Source organism: Perca flavescens, chromosome 24, assembly GCF_004354835.1.
Source record: "Perca flavescens isolate YP-PL-M2 chromosome 24, PFLA_1.0, whole genome shotgun sequence".
In the NCBI taxonomy this organism is placed as follows: Eukaryota; Metazoa; Chordata; class Actinopteri; order Perciformes; family Percidae; genus Perca; species Perca flavescens.
Window position 1 is genome coordinate 2419534 of NC_041354.1, and position 16533 is coordinate 2436066.

Sequence of the window (16533 nt, forward strand, 5' to 3'; positions counted from 1 at the left end):
TTTTTCAACAGACGAGAAATGAATCGGTATGACCTGTCAAAAACCAAACAATGCTGAAATCATATTGTGTAAAGAAAAGCTTTAAGGCCTCAGCAACCATGTTGAGATACTTGTTAAATGTGGTTTGTAATTACCGGTGTCGCTGTGACCCTGGGGCACAAATAACACGCTAATTATAAATAATTTGAGCTATACACATTGGAAAAACTTGGCACAAACAAGTGCAGTTGTTCACACTAACAATAGGAGAGTCAACAGTCCATTTCATTCTGTTGCCAGTTAACTGGGGGAATTGGCTAGATATTTTGGAAACACTGACAGTATGCAAATACATTTTCATTACCAGTTTTGACCTGTGTGGGCAGGTAGAAGGGGGCATTATGCAGGGTTACATAGAGAAGAAAGGCTAGGGTTGGGATTTGGTGTCTTGCACAAGACATTTTAGCAACAGTTGCTGAAAGGTGGACTTGAACAATCCTTGCTTTATAAGGCAAAGGTCATGTAAAGACTGACATCTCTAAATTTTTTTAATTTTAAAATGATAAATGGCTTGAGATGTGTTTTTGTTATTCCAAAATGTGACTGGCAACAACTTAAACATTCAATTACAAAAAGAGTACGTAAGAGTTAAAAAAAAAAAAAAAAAAAAAAGAAGCAGACTAATATCTGGAACTGCTGCCTACAGATAAACCGGCTGTAGCACATTTCACTTTTGAATCAAAATAAATGCTCTCATGCATATATTTATGCATATATTTCAGAACCTATGGGAGGGAAAGGAAATCCATCTACAGCAGAATTAATGTTATTTTTGTAATCTTAGCCTAGATTTGAAAGCACAAGCACCGGAGCCAAGAAATCATCAAAAGGACAAAAAAAAAAAAAAAAAAAAAACTGGAGCTGCTCTTGTGTGCTGTCATAGGAAGGCAGACCAACTTTTGTGGATACTGTGAATTTGCCAGAGGAGATTTTACAGCTATGTGAGCACATTTTCTGGTAAAAATAAATACGGGGAGAAGTATACTTAAAGAAAGCTTGTTGGGATGGCGGAGCATTCAAATGTTCCGAGGGTTCATAAAGTCGATCATCGGCTCTCATGAATGAAGCTCCATTTGACATCTTTTCAACTGAAAGAATCTGGATTAAGTTTAGCATGTTATAATGAAAGATTAGCATCTTCACAGGTAAATAACAGAAGTTATGTGTAGGTAGAACTAGCAGGTGTTCAAGCTGGGTTTGTCAGCCAATATTTCTATTTTTACCATTGACGGCTCTCTGATGTCATAGATTTTGAGTCTGCATCGTACCTGTTTAAAAAAATTCACTTGCCTTGCACAAAACATTAATTTAAATTCAAAGCAGTTGACTTTAACAAAATTTTATTTGAGAAATTAACTTGATTCATGATAAACAATTAGTTTTATAATCTTCTGGGATCTCCAAATTTCGTTATTTTATATATTTTCGATAAAGGATTAAGTGTTTGTTTATGGGTTGAGAACATTTCCCTACTTCTAACACTATTTAAACCGTGTTAACTCTGGATTATCTAAAATTGCCTTTCTTAGCCCATGAAATGCTGGTGTTTTTGGAGATACATACGTTTGTTACCTTGAACCTTTGAATAGTTAGTTGGATTACATGTGTTTCAGATTTTTTCAGATTTTTTTGATGCTGTTTTTTCTTTTAGCATTATTTTATTGCTTACATGTAAAATAGTCGCAAATAAATTCAAATTTTTAGCCTCCTACCTTATTTTTGTGTTTTCCAGGATGAAAACAAAGTATCTTCCTATATCATTAAATATATATCATGAAGCTGGGCCTTTAAACAGTAGCAGACTCGTTTTGTTGGGATTTTACTTCAGCTAGGGATCTTTTCCTTTGTCTTTGTAACATTGTGGCATCATTTGGATGTCATCAGTCTAATAATTTAGTTTCATGAATGTTTAATGTCCAAAACCTCTAGTGAAAATGGCTGATAGAAGATGCAGTTTCAAAACCTCTAGTGAAAATGGCTGATAGAAGATGCAGTTTCAAAACCTCTAGTTAAAATGGCTGATAGAAGATGCAGTTTGCGGCGGTACCCGGCACCTTTGCTCTCCATCTGTCAGAATTAGAGTTTACTGGTCAAATTTGATTTTGATGCTGCCAGGTGACCTTAACACGTGGGCACTTCTGCCCCCTCAACCCAACCCCCCACCTCCTTTTTTTTGGAATATTTGACCTTGTGTGTTACAGCTACTAGGTATACCTCTTTACATGAAATTGCCTTGTGTATTATAGCAATCGCTCATTAATAATTTGCCCAGATACACCCAATCCTAGCCCTCACTCTATCTACATCTATGAATAGCACTGCTCCGCCTGGTAGTCCCTGCTGTCTCTTTTTTTGGTGCCATTTATAAAAGTTTCATTGCAGCAATATAAAACACTACATGTCACTCTCTCATGAATCAATTGTGTCATGGATCATTGCTTCAGAGCCAGACCAGACCAGCGCTAACGGGGGACGTTAATGGGAAGCAATGCTCCGTCTTCAGCGAGTCTCTGTTTCCATTTGTGACAGACACACCAAGTGGTTAAGCTGATGAAATGCACAATATGTCATACGGAATTAGTTTTTTTCTTTTTAAATTGATGATTATGATTTGCTGGTGTGTGCTTTTGCGAGTGTGACTTTTATTTTACCACCAAATTATGGGGTCCAAATGAGTGACCACATAAATATGGTCTCCTGTGAGGAAGTTTTAATAGATTTGTTTTTCACAAGAACAGGAAAGGTTAAGCATGTATAATAGAGGGGGTTAAAGTTCAGCAAATAAATGAATGTCCTCTCAGGTTTAACATCAGAAGGACATGACTCAGTGGAACCTTACCTTGCTAAGTGGAAACAGCCATGCATCAAGTGTTTTCCCATTTGAAGAAGGGTGGGGGTGGGGGGATTAAAGTGTTACTGTAATTCTCACATTTGAAGCACTGAATCTCTTTGTGGTCGTATTGCATCTCTTGGTGGTCGTATTGCATCACTTTTTGGTTGTTTTGGATCTCTTTGTGGCTATTTTGTCTCGTGGTCGTTTTGTCTCTTTGTGGTTGTTTGACTTTTCAATAAGAAACTTCCCACTTCACACAGAGGCTCTGGACCAGGGGCCCCTGGGCTTGTACCGGGAGGCCTGTTCAGTCATCCCTGGATGGAACTAACAAGCCAATTACCCACAGTGTCACCTGACTCTGGGGATGGACCCTCTGGCCTCGCCCCTGTTCAAGAGCTTTTTGCCTTCAGGGTTTCCTCTCTTTATCATTGAGAAGCACATTCTTCATTTGATCAGATGTGCAATACTGTCAGTCAAAGTAAGTGAGTGATGAATAAAATTATAGTCTCTACCTCGACATGCAGCTGAAGTTTGCATGAATGCCTGCCTGCGTGATGAATGAAAGGTAATTACCGCAACGTGACATTAGACTTGAAAAGGGAATATTGTTTGCAAGTCTCACACTTTTTATTTTTTTAAAGATTTTCTTTGGGGGTTTTCCCTTTTAATCTACAGTGACAGTGGATAGACAGGAAAGACGACACGCAGCAAAGGGCCGCAGGTCGGATTCAAACCCGGGCCGCTGCAAAGGACTCAGCCCACACGGGGCTCTACTGGGTGAGCTAGAGGTCGCCCCAAAACAACACGCAAGTCTCACACTTAAGAGAAAACTTTATTGTGTATCTCTTGCTAACTATACAGCTTCCCCCCCAATGAAAAGGACAGCCATTAGTGGCAATATGGCCCTGTAAATGGCAGCTACCATTAATGAGAGAATCACCGTCTGTGAATGAGAGAGAAAAAAACTCCCTCATTGCTGAACTTTATCCTCTCCAATTCTGTCTGATCTATATCAACTGCTCCGTGGAGAGTAAGGCCTGCGAGGAAAACGTTTAAGGGGAAACTACGAGATTCGATTTAGATTGTCTGCCTCCAAACTGCATCCCCAATGCTTTTATTACATGAATGGAATGAAGCACACTTTACACACTTATTTTTCCATTTGAGTGTTTGATGACCAAAAATCTTTGAAACTGTAGTCGCACTGGTGTTAAGTGTTTATTAAGGTACACAGTATGAAAGTTGAAAAGGAAAGGGAGTAGGGGAGACTGCATGATACGGACTCCTAGGAGGATAACAACAGTCAGACCTTTTAAAAAAAAGTTGACAAATTTCGGTGGAATGTTTATTCAGGTATTATATTATTATATAATGTAATTATTTATTTATTTCTCTGATCTGCAAAGTCAGTAATCCACTGAGGACCATAAGTATCTGTAGGAGATTTTTGGCAAGCCATCAAACAGTTTAGCTTGAACCAAAGTGCTGGATTGACTAACAGACTGACTGACTTAAAATGAAAGAAAACCAGCAAGCCTGTGAATGACATGGATGCTTTTTTTTTTTTACATTGATGCTTTGGATGTCACTGTAATTCACCCAGTGAGCCCATTAAGTTGTTTAGACACTTGCACGACTTAAGTACATCATAGTCCTGTGTGGTGATAAATTACATCTAGTTTTGACAGTTGCTGTAAGAGCGGGGGACTGACCTTTAACCACAGCTTTAGTCTTCTGCATGAACTTGTCTCTGCTCTGCTGTAGTGTTCTTGGGCAAGAGTGCCTACAAGCGGACTGTGACCTCTGACCTCTCTGCGGAGGCAGGCAAACTTGAACAGAATTTCTAAATTGGTGTCAGTAGAAAAAAAGTACAGTATTACACTATTGAGTTTCTGCCGGTGTTGGGAGCTGATTGGAGTGATTACTTCACTCTGTCTCCTCAAAGAATGTTTCATTATATAAATTTGCAACAGCAAATAAGTACAGAGATATATCAACATAATAAGGCAACGTTTTTAATGAACACATCTGGCAATTTGCATAATATTCATCCTGAATGTAAATGACTCAAAATACAGTACTTTGTAGATGTTTACTGGAGTGGTGTGTTTAATAATCTACTGCTGTAGTTGGATTGTAATGCCTACCTTATTCATTTGATTGTTGTGGTAAAAAATGTATACTGGTAATTGAGCTGTCTTAGATCCTGAGCTCTGACACTGCAAGTCCTAGATCACCTTATCCTCTTGTTGTTTGGATGATAACCTGAGGGAAACTTAAAGTTCTGCTCTCTTCTTTGTCTGTTTTTTATTGTTTAAAACTGAATCTGAACTCCAGATAATTATTATTTTACTTTTTTTAAATTGGATACAGGACAATTTGTCTCACCAAGGCCTCCATTGGTACAAGTTTTATTGACAAAATGTCTCACATGAATATTAACAGTCCACTGAAAGTAGCAGCAACAAAAAATTTTAATTTCCTGGAGGCAATTTCATTAACATTTTTCATAACCTTTTAGAAAAGTGTGAAGAGTGTGCTGGTGTGCGTGTATGTCTGTGTCCACTGATAAATAAGATGGTCATAACTCACAAGTCCCATTAAAAGTAAATGAGGTTTTGGAAAGCCTTGAGGAAAAGCAAAAAGTGGATGAAATTGACTTGTGGGTTTAAGGTAATTGGGCACAGACTACCTGGTAACAAGGACTACTTCCCTCTAAGACTAGTGTTGCCAAACAACCCAAGCGATTACATGGTCTTGTTTCGAATCCCATTCACACCTCACCCACAGCCCTGTATAAAAAGTCTCAGCATGTTCTGGAGCTTATACTCTTTACAGCTCCTGCTTGAGTTGTGCTCACAAGTTGGGTTTTAAGATCTCACTTTTCAGCCAAATGAGGCTTTGGTCGCATGAAATTTGGATTTGATACGTCACTTTGAGATTACTTGGATTATTTCTCAGTGGGTGCCACTATGAATTAATTATGAGAAGCTGCTTCTACTGTACTGACAAAATAAGACCAGTGATAAATCAAACAGGCAACAAAAGGCTGGAAAAACAGACGACCATTTACCAGATTGTATGTCATGATAATTCTACATTTTCCTCTCTTTGCTGTGTTGGCTGTGTGTCTTGGCGCTGGAGTGTAGCAGTGGCAAAGAAAATCAGTTGGCCGGCAAAGTTTTGGGCAACTCTTAGGCACCAGCTGGCTGCTTACAAGACTTGGCCCCTGTAGCTGATAAGCAGATTCGACTTCACAGATTCCACAAATGGCCTTTGAGAATATCTTATCTGCATTAATAAACCTCAGTATATATTGAAAATAAGAGGTTTGCTTATATATATCTCTCTTGGGACCAAAATAAAGGGCAGCACAAAAGGGGAAGGGCATCCAAATATTTATGTTAGCAGTTTGGGGACACCTGGGCGGGCACAGAGGCTGTTTTTGGCTGGTTTATGTTTGGTTTACATGACCTTTCTTTCAGCTGTTCCTGTATACAGTAGTTAAATCCACCATACTCAGTGTAGAGAACAAAATAAACACTTTTATTTACAGAAAATATTGCTTTTTAACAGCTCCTCATAAATCTGTAATTTCTGCAGTCTGTTAAAGGGGAATTTTGGTATTTTTCCACCGGGACCCTATTTTCCCATGCATTTGTGTCCAAGTTGCTAAAGTGAACAAAAATCTTTAAAATTGGCCCAGTATTAAGCGAGAATGCAGTTACAGGCACCCGCGAACCAGGCTGCAATGTAACCCTATAGGGCAATTGCACACCGACAACGTACTTCCACTAAAAGTGCTGCTTTTGCCCCTGACAGTCCAGATTGTTATAATCAATCAATCAATTAATGCGTCACATGACATTGTGCGAGGGACAATGTCAGTGAAATCTTATCCCATCATCTCCTTTTAACTTGTGCATGATTCATCATAAAGCAGAATGTGGATGTCGAGAGTCACCAGGTTCAGACTGATCTCATAAAGTGGCGTATGTATGACACGCCAATTCGTGTGCCATTTTGGCATGTTATCAAGACGCATACTCGCTTTTTAACGTGTTCATCAACGCTGTTCGGCCGCCATTGACCTACATTACGTGTGAATTTTCGCCGTAGCAATTTGTATGAAAGGACGTAAGTCCGCGAGGAAGGTTGGTTGGGGTGGTGGATGGGTAAAAGACAGGACTTTCACCCAGGAGAGCTGGGATCGCATCCTGCATGTGGCGTTTTTCAACAGTTTTTTTTTTTTTTAAGCATTCCCCAATGTTTCTTTCCTAAACCCAACCGTTTATTGTTTCCCTAAGCACGTGACGTTGGTCACCGTCGTGTTTTTGTGTTTTTGTCGGTATTTTTTAATAATGACAATTCCCCAAGTCATTGTAATTTTTCCAGTTGTCGTTAGGCTAAAAGTGTGTAAAAAAGGGATATTACACATTCATAGTCATGGGTATTACACTCTTCCTTTCATCGTCATTGCTGCAGCACCTGTGCCCTCTTTCTTCTCACCTCAAGTATTTCCTGTGTGTGTGTGTGTGTGTGTGTGTAATGCCTGTGGCATAATAAAGGTCACTCACCTCAAGTCCGATAAGTCTCTTTAAATCTATTTCATGTACTTTCCCGTAAAGTTATTTTGACTTTATGGAAGACTTGTTACAGGTAATGTTGTTTGACATTGCCCTTTAGGGATGTTTTGCAGCCTGGAATACATAGAAACATCAAAATACAGCCGCTTCAGATGCTATCAATGTCATTGAGGACATGCTTAGTGATAGTGTTGTACTGGACTGCAGAATATTTTTTATCTTATCAAAAAACACATTTTAACTAAATGTAGCACTTTCAAACACAATATATACACACATAGCAAAAACAATGTATTAAAGTTCAAAAAAGGAAATTAGAAATGAAAGGTCCCATGGCATGAAAATTTCACTTTATGAGGTTTTTTAACATTAATATGCATTCCCCCAGCCTGCCTACTAGAAATGGTGATAGGTGTAAACCGAGCCCTGGGTATCCTGCTCTGCCTTTGAGAAAATGAAAGCTCAGATGGACCAATCAGGAATCTTCTCCTTATGAGGTCATAAGGAGCAAGGTTACCTCCCCTTTCTCTGCTTTGCCCACCTAGAGAATTTGGCCCACCCATGAGAGAGAGAGAGAGACATCATGGCTTTCCAATGAGCAAAGTGGCAGTTGGTCAAGGCCACACCCCCACCCTCCACCTTGCCCCCCTCTCTCCTCCTCAATAGCTACAGACACAGAAATGGCACATCCTAAGGAAAGCTCATTGTGGGACTGGCTCTAGTGGCTGTAATTCTGCACCAAGCCTGAATTTCGGGAAAGAGACTTCAGATCCAGTATTAGGGGACCACTAAGGTCTATATAAAAGAGACTTCAGATACAGTATTAGGGGACCGTTAAGGCCTAATATAAAAGAATTCAAAAAGCAGCATGTCATAGGACCTTTAAAGTACACAGTGTCTCTAAATCAAAATCAAACAAGTGGCTCAAACACCAAAATGTAAAAAAAGAAAAGCAAAACGAACTGAACATAAAGCTGAAACGTTGGTGGGACAAGGGAAAGAGCCCTATCCCTGTCCACCAAAATAAAGGCTTCTGCACTGTACTAAAATGTTGTGATTCCTTCACTCGTTGTCTGGGAACACAACCCAAGCAGCATTACATTTGTCATTATAACGTACTTGGGAAAACAAATTACTAGTACATAATAAACGTAATTACCAGGAAACAGGGTTGGTGTATGACTGGATTAATGACGGGCATTGTGGAGCGCTTTGTTCTGTTATAATTAGAAAAGTGCTATGTAAGTGCAGCCCATTTACCATGTAACCAAAGACAGGTTGCATTCTGACACATGCGAAACCTTCTGTAGTGACAAATGATGGCATGTTTTGATAAGTTATAGGGGGAGGTGGATTGTTGTCCCAAAACGAGACATCAGAGCCCAACTGCTGACAGCGTTATGTAGCGTTATTATGGAACCCATGCAACTTCTAGGCAAGACCCGCCCTTCAGTAGCATTCACACACTACTGTGGGCCAGGCGTCCATTCTTACGCAAGGTTACATAACCCTATTTTGTTCAGGTCCTTTCCCCTGACCAATCGGCTATCCTAACCTTAACCAGTCGAGGTCAATGCCTAACCCCGACCAATCGAGCTGCTTTGTAGGGCGGGACTTGCCTAAAAGTTACGTGGGATCCATAATAATGCCGTTATGCAGCATGTAGGAATTACAGCAGTACAGGTGAACATTTTAAATCCTGCCTAGTTGTTTCTTTTACTTATTTACTTTTCATTAGGCAAACTGTGAATTAAATATTTACTTTTATATGCATTTCTATGTGTTATGTAATCTGTAAGGAGAACTGTTGCCTCTGTGTGAGTTTGGATAAAATCCATTTATTATTCATACCGCTTTCTGAATCACAAACAGCATCCTAAGATATAAAATTTGTTTTGGTTTAAAGTTGCTTCCCAGCCGCTCTTGAAAAATCATTACCTGATTTTCAGGCAGTCAAAGGCAGGTAGTGTATGCATCTGTGCTTTCCATTTTTATTCCAGCTCAGTCTCACTGTGAGTCACAAACATAACATCAGCTCATTTTTGTTGCATAATAACTGACGTCAACCCTGTTGAAAATGTCTTGAGAATTGCAACAGCATCTGATATCTGTTAGTTAAATCACAATCAAAACAGTCACGACTAATAAGGGCTGTCAAACAATCATTTTTTTCTTAATTGTGATTAATCGCAGAATGTCAATCGCATGTTTTATCACATGATTAAAATTCAGCTATTTTGCATTTCGTAATTTTTTTTTGGTCTGTATTATCAATGTAACAAGCGCTTCAGTTAATTATTTTGATTTTTGTTTCATCCACAGGTCTGTGGCGACTTGCACTCTCCAAAATAGTGCTTTGAGTCCGCTAGCATCAACCTGATTGTGAACTGTGTTGTTCATCTCCATGGCTGCAGCAGGAGGTAGGAAGTGTCTGTGGCTTGACAACAAGTAAAGGTGCCTTGAAGGGTCAAAATAGTAGCAGCCAAAAGATTCTAGAGCGTAGCGATTCTTCGTAGCAAAGATTATTTGGTAACAGTACCAGTGCCGGTGTAAAATAAAGAATCTTTGGTGCACGCGATTAACATGATGAACACAATTATAACGCATTATCCTCTGTCTTTAATCTCATTGCGATTAATGCGTTAATGCTGACAGCCCTAATAATGAAAAAAGTTAAATAGGTTGGGATTTCCTGAAAGATTTTTTTTTTAGACTGCAACAAACTGAAATATTATATAAATATGCGTGACACATTATTTTTTATCATAATTTTAGCTCAACAAACTTTATGATTATGATCACAACAGTTGGAATCTATTTTAAAAAAGAAGAAAAGGAATTGCAGAACAAACACAATACACCACAATAATGTTAACTCAAGGTCCACTTACTATATTTTCCTGGAGCTTTCAGCCTCATTTTGTGACACTAAAGTTGCTGCAGCCTCCATTCTGGTCTTAAAGCAGTAGATCGACATTTTTAGAACTAGCTTTCTTGCTGGGATCTCGATGAGAAAAAATTGATACCACTCTCATATCTGTCAATTACTATGAAGCCAGTTTAGCTTAGCATAAAGACTGGCAAACTGGAAACGAGGGAAAACCGCTAGCCTGTTTTTATCATCTTTGGACAACATAAATTCAAAGCTTTTTAAATGTTGGTTCAAATAAAACTGAACCAGTTACAACAGCGTTTGTGTCTGTATAACCAGATCCTCTCACTTAAAAAGTAATACTGCTACCTTTCTAGGAGACAGTCTTTAGCACTCAAATCCACCATTTTATCATAACATGTCAACTCACGTTTTGCCTTGATCAAGTACATATTCAGCAGTGCCTTCATTTACATGACATCAAGCTGAGTTTCCCCCCGAATCTGGCAGATTCACAATTTTGCAAATAGCTGTTGTTTTATGTTAATACAGCTCATTACTTTGCATTGATCGGTTGAATAGTTTGAAAACTGCAAAATGCAAGCGTGGTGCGTTAGGAGCATTTTATCCTGATTTTTACAATCTGCCACTTGATGGTTTCACACACTAATCCGGAGCATTAGGTGCAGCGTGTCGTGTTTTCACTAAAGCATCATTCCATTATTCATAAATGAAAATGTAGAGTAAATTGGATGAACGGATGGAAACTAAGGTGAAGTAATCTGCTCATATAAAGCAGAGAGGCAGTGAAGCAGCGTCTCATTTAAATCAGGTATATTTTAAACTTAAATTAAGATTTTATTTGTTTTATCAAAACCAATGTAATTTGCAGAAAGCTGCATTTACACCTAGTTTCAGTGTGTACTGTAAATGAAGCACATGAAAAACATGAGCTCTGGTTGCTACGTAAACGGGTGCAACGTGTAACGCAGAACATACAGCACTTTAAACATAATGAGGTGGCTTCTGTCTTTTATATACAATTTGTGCTTTTCAAAAATAATTTTTCAAACATAATGGTAGGGTAGAAGTCGTGGTTAATCTTTTCATACAGCCAATATTTACTGGATTGATATTCTGCTATCCTGACTTCTGCTACTGGAGAAAAGTTAGTTTAAGGTGGTGAGTTGTTAAAGGAAGAGTTGGACATTTTGGAAAGTAGACTTATAGCGTTTTTCCATTACATGGTACCTGCTCAACTCTCCTTGAGTCTACTCGCCTTTTTTGGTTTTCAATTATGAAATAAAGTCCCTGGTACCTGCTAAGAGGTACTTTATTTAGTATCACCTCCGTCGAGGTTCCAAGCGAGTTGAGGCGATACCAAAAGGTGAAAACCTGCAGACTACTGATTGGTCGGAGAGAATCGTCACTAATCACTGCGTCATCATTGCTAGCGACAGACAGGGGGGTGTCCTGAACAAACCCGCCATTTTTAAATAGTTTAGCCAGCTGTGTTTTTTTTTGATTTTTTTTTGCGCCTCCAGCTTCTTCTGAAACAAAATATGTCTTCTGGCTGTGTCAACAGAAAACAACACACCTTCGACGTTCTGTGTGTGTGTCGCGTTAGGTCACGGCAGTTTCCTGCGGTGTCTCTATGACGACCAGCCACGCTCGCCTCACGCAAGAGGCGGTACTAAATCTGCAATGGAAAATGGAGGACGGGGCACCACGGTCGAGCCGAGTAGAGAGAGCTGGTACTAGCAGTGGGTAAGCACCATTATTTGCTTTTATAAGCGACCTCTTTCCAGACTAGAGACCTCTATTGGTTCGAGGCAATTAGAATTTTGATTTAAGTATTATAATTCTTTGGAACTTAAACCTTTTTTTTATAGTGAAGTTTCAACAAATCCCCCACTAGTTATAAATGTTTGATCCAGTCACAGCTGAAATAAAATCATGTCTAACGGAAAACATGAAAGAAGTGGATCAAATCTGGTGAAAATCCTCTGTGAAAGTACAAGGAAAGGTCACCACACTTGTGTGACCGCTGCACACCGGACAGATTAGCCCTGACATTTGCTGGACGGCAACATATTTAGCTCGGCAGATGAAAATGGAAACAAGAATGATTGATGGCAATAGATTATGCCAATCGCCGTGCCATAGATCATTAGCTCCCAAAGAGAAACGGGGGATTTTGACATTGCCATGACAATATGGCCATTTGGTCAAAGTGATGCTGACAACTTTTTTTTGCTCAAAGCTTGGGAAATATCAGTGTAATCAAATGTTTGCGTTGCTTCTGACACACATGGTTCAACGTTTGCATCATAAATCTTCTGAGTTTGTTGCCTTGTTAGGATGTGTTTTTGAGCGGATAAACTGTATTATGGCTGCACTTAGGAACCTACAGACTATAGGCTAAATGACACACCAGCAGTTAAAAATATGTATGTCCTCTGATAGCTTGTCTTCCTTTGTGGTCCTGTAGCTGTTAAAATGGACAGGAAGAGACATCAGTCCTGACCACGTAAAGATAATATGAAATAATATTGAAGATGACACACCAGTTTAGCACTACACATTCACTTGTATGCTACAGTATATATTACATGCTTCATGTGTTGTGTGCGGTTCTGTCTGATATGTGCTAGTAAGGTTAAATGACGTGTCTCATATGACTTCCGCTGCACTGCGTTAATTAGTAGTTAATTTGGTACAAATGATGCAATAATCTACCACCTGGGGGGAAGGGCTTGGGAATCCAGAGAATATGATCAACTTGCTTTGACATGAAAAGTTCTGCAGAGAAATGGCCATGTGACTAATACATTATTGACCTTATTGGTAGTACAATTTAGTCATACTCTTTTGAACAACTCCTTTAATGCCTAAAGTGTTGATTCTGTCTCCCCCTGCAGACCATTACATCCCTCTCCCGTGGTTTGGGCTGCATGTAATCACTCCTAATGTATAATAACAGCTAATTTAAGTTTCCAGTCTGTGGACCTGATGGCTTTCACATCTGTGCAGACAGCAGGAGACTGCACCAGTTTGCGTAAAGAGAAGGTAGACTTTGTTTAAAGTTGGTGTAGTTTCGCATTGAGTTCTGTGATGTATTGATTGCCGTACTTAAGTTATTTTAGGGAGCATGTCCCTCTAACTTTAAGGAACTGACTGCAGTCAGACCATGATTTTCACAGTTTCTTTACACAGTTGGTGTTTGAGTCTGAAGCTTCTTCTGTCCTATTCACTGTAATGAATAAAAAGGTGGAAAAGGTGATGCAACAGAAACGGGGAAAAAACTTTCACAACCCTTTATTAGATTTTTACCACTATGCTCTACTCTCAGAGATAATAGATTTTTTTCTCCCACCCTGTTTTTATATATATATATTTCAAATGTGATATTAAAATATACTAAAATATCAGCTTGTATGCTGAGAAAACATAAATCTTTATCCACAAAAGGGTTTCATGTGTCCAATAAAAGGCACACAGCGGGTTGAAAGAGAGGCTCTCTGTGTTATTGTGTGATGAGTAGTTGAGAGGCCAACATTACACTCTGATTGGTTTATTTAAATGTGCCAGAGTGACAGCACATTCAGGGATGGTCATTTTCAAATGATCACTGTAATCACACACTTGTTGTAATTGGCGATCTGATGCGACAGCAATTGCAATCAAATCACAGGATAGGCAACACTGACAATTATTCATTGAATGCATGTGAATTGAAGGCATTTGTGTTGATTTTGGTTAAGGGTGGTCCTGATTGTTACTGGTGTTTAAATGCAATTTTAGTAGCACTTCAACTGCTTCCCAATTGTGTAATTCAGAAATGGAACACCAACCAAGATTTATTTTTGTCTATATTTCTTGTTCCTTTTTATTTTGTTTGTTTATTGGTGCAAAAACAAAATAGAAGTGACTTTACAGGTACGACAATGATAGAAACAGGAAAAAGGATAAATGTGTGTATATATAAGGACAGACAGAGAAAACAAGGTGACATGCAGAACCTGACATGATGTATAATAGATAATCAAGTGGGTATCGTTCAGTTACATTTTTATAAGATCAAAAATTCCTTTTTGATTTACGATACTTAAGCATAATATCAGCAAGGAAAAACACATGATTTATTTTTTTTTAATATAAAGACTAACTTTGGAAATAACCCATTTTATTTGACTTCTAAACCTCATATTATCTTAAATTATCTCAGATGTACATACTCTTTGCCACATTGCCTATTTGTTGATATTTGCTACACTCATTCCTCTCATTCATAAACACTCAGTCCTCTCATTCATAAAAAAAAACTGTAGTCACCGCCTGTAAGAAACCTGTTAAACCAAGATGAAAATATATAAAAAATGGGGAGAAAACATTTGACAGTGGCTCTTCATTAGTCTCTCTCTGTCACACTTGCATATATATATACAGTAGCAGTTTCTACCGTTTTCCTTCAGGGCACGTTGTTAAGTGTGGGAATTCGCAGCCTGCATCTCTGTAAATGACAACATTGCTACGTTCCTGTTCACCTCAGCTAAATGAAACCGTTTCTAAGGGGAGCTGAGGGGTTGATTTGACAGTCAAGTCAGCCACTGTGCATGTGAAATAAAGAAATATACTCTCTTTACATTTACAGTTTATGTAGTAATTTAGCCATCTAATGATGTTGTAGTAAATTAGTTCTACTTTTAAACTCACTAATGTATTCCACAGTTTTCCTGCAGCAGCATAGCTGGGATGTGAGTCACTCTCCCATCAAGAGTTTCTAACTCATCAATCACAATTTAATTAGTTTGGGTTTCAGTAGATGTCTCCATCCTGCCAAGAACAGAACATTTGTGAGAAACAGTTCAACATTTGGTGTGAAGTTAGAGAATCTTTTTTAATATTGGCCCAAAATACAGGCGTCTGGCAGCTGAATACATTTTCTAACGGGACTCGGGTTACAAGCAATGATTGGCTGTGACTGCGAGAGGACACAGTGAATGAATAAATTCCTTCTGCTGCTTTTTAGAAACCTCTGCAACTTAATCAAATGGCTTGGACTTTAACCGTGACTCATTTTAGAAGTTCATGCAGGACTTGCATATCAAGCTACAGTATATGAATAATGGCCCTGCATATTATTTTCTCAAATTAGATTACATCAAGTATTAATTGAACTCATTTGGATTAAATTGAATTTGCTCAGCCATTTCCAGAGCAGATAGGAAGTGCTGTGCAGTTGTTTTGGTTTGAGTTTTCTCTCCCTTCTGGGTGTAGATTTGATTGACAGATACTAGACTGCTGGGCTGGCCAGTGTGATGTTGGGTCAAGTGCAGAGACCATCTCAAGTACAGTTTGCAACCATAATAAACCAGAAAATTGTGTTTGGTTTGACTACTTCTCGACACAACTTGAGATACTTTAAATCCAAGACTTTTGCAGCACTGTGATCAAAACGATCTCTGATTAGCTCATTTGGCCATGAGTTTATAGAAAAAGTACAGTCAAAACTTAAACCTAAAATACTACAACTATGTAGTCTGACTTCAAAACAGAAATGGTGCTTAAGGAGGTGCAGCACATTAAACACTTAATGGATGATACACTAAATGGCGAGTAAGTGGCATCCTCAAATGTAGTGCAAAATTAGTCACATTTGATTAATTTATGCCACTTATATTACATTTAATAACTGGGCCAAGTGGGTAACTGCCACAGGTCCACAGTGTGTGTTTTTGGTACAAATTTGGTGCAAATTTGTGAATATGCAGGGCTAAATTACAATATAAACATTACAGTAGACAAGGGGCATTAAACAGATCTTATGTTATTACCTAATGTTGAGGCCCTGCATTGTGAAAGTTTTCATATTTTCCGTATTGAACTTTATATTCTCATTTGGTGCATGCCCCTATATCATTTTTTTATATAAGAGCATATATATAAGTTTTTCATGCATAGAAACTTGAGTATGACTGAATGGGTAGTCTGGATGACGTCCTGCTAAAGGACACCTTGTGAAGACTCCTAAACCTTTAGGTAATGGGACGGTCCCTATAACAGCACCACAACCTTGGCACGACCCATAATTATGATTAATAATTCCTCCCTCCCTGCAGATAATTACAGCTATTTGTATATTTCCGTATGTATGTAGTAGTTGATTTGCTAATTTGTGATGTAGAAGTAATTGTCAGAAG

The 16533-nt window shown here is 38.6% G+C and overlaps 1 protein-coding gene and 1 long non-coding RNA gene across 4 annotated transcripts in view; both read left to right on the forward strand.

Moving 5' to 3' along the window:
- The window catches only part of LOC114551052 (uncharacterized), a 48804-nt gene extending 36851 nt beyond the window's left edge, over positions 1 to 11953 (forward strand). The window contains exons 5-6 of the long non-coding RNA XR_003691822.1: positions 9781 to 9878; positions 11916 to 11953. This is a non-coding gene — a long non-coding RNA (uncharacterized LOC114551052). The remainder of the gene's footprint in view (positions 1 to 9780; positions 9879 to 11915) is intronic.
- A 36-nt stretch (positions 11954 to 11989) lies between these two features.
- The window catches only part of LOC114550980 (neural cell adhesion molecule 2), a 344160-nt gene continuing 339616 nt past the window's right edge, over positions 11990 to 16533 (forward strand). For all 3 annotated transcript variants that reach the window (XM_028572034.1, XM_028572035.1, XM_028572036.1), the window contains exon 1: positions 11990 to 12097. The gene's annotated coding sequence lies outside the window, so the exon portion shown is untranslated. The remainder of the gene's footprint in view (positions 12098 to 16533) is intronic.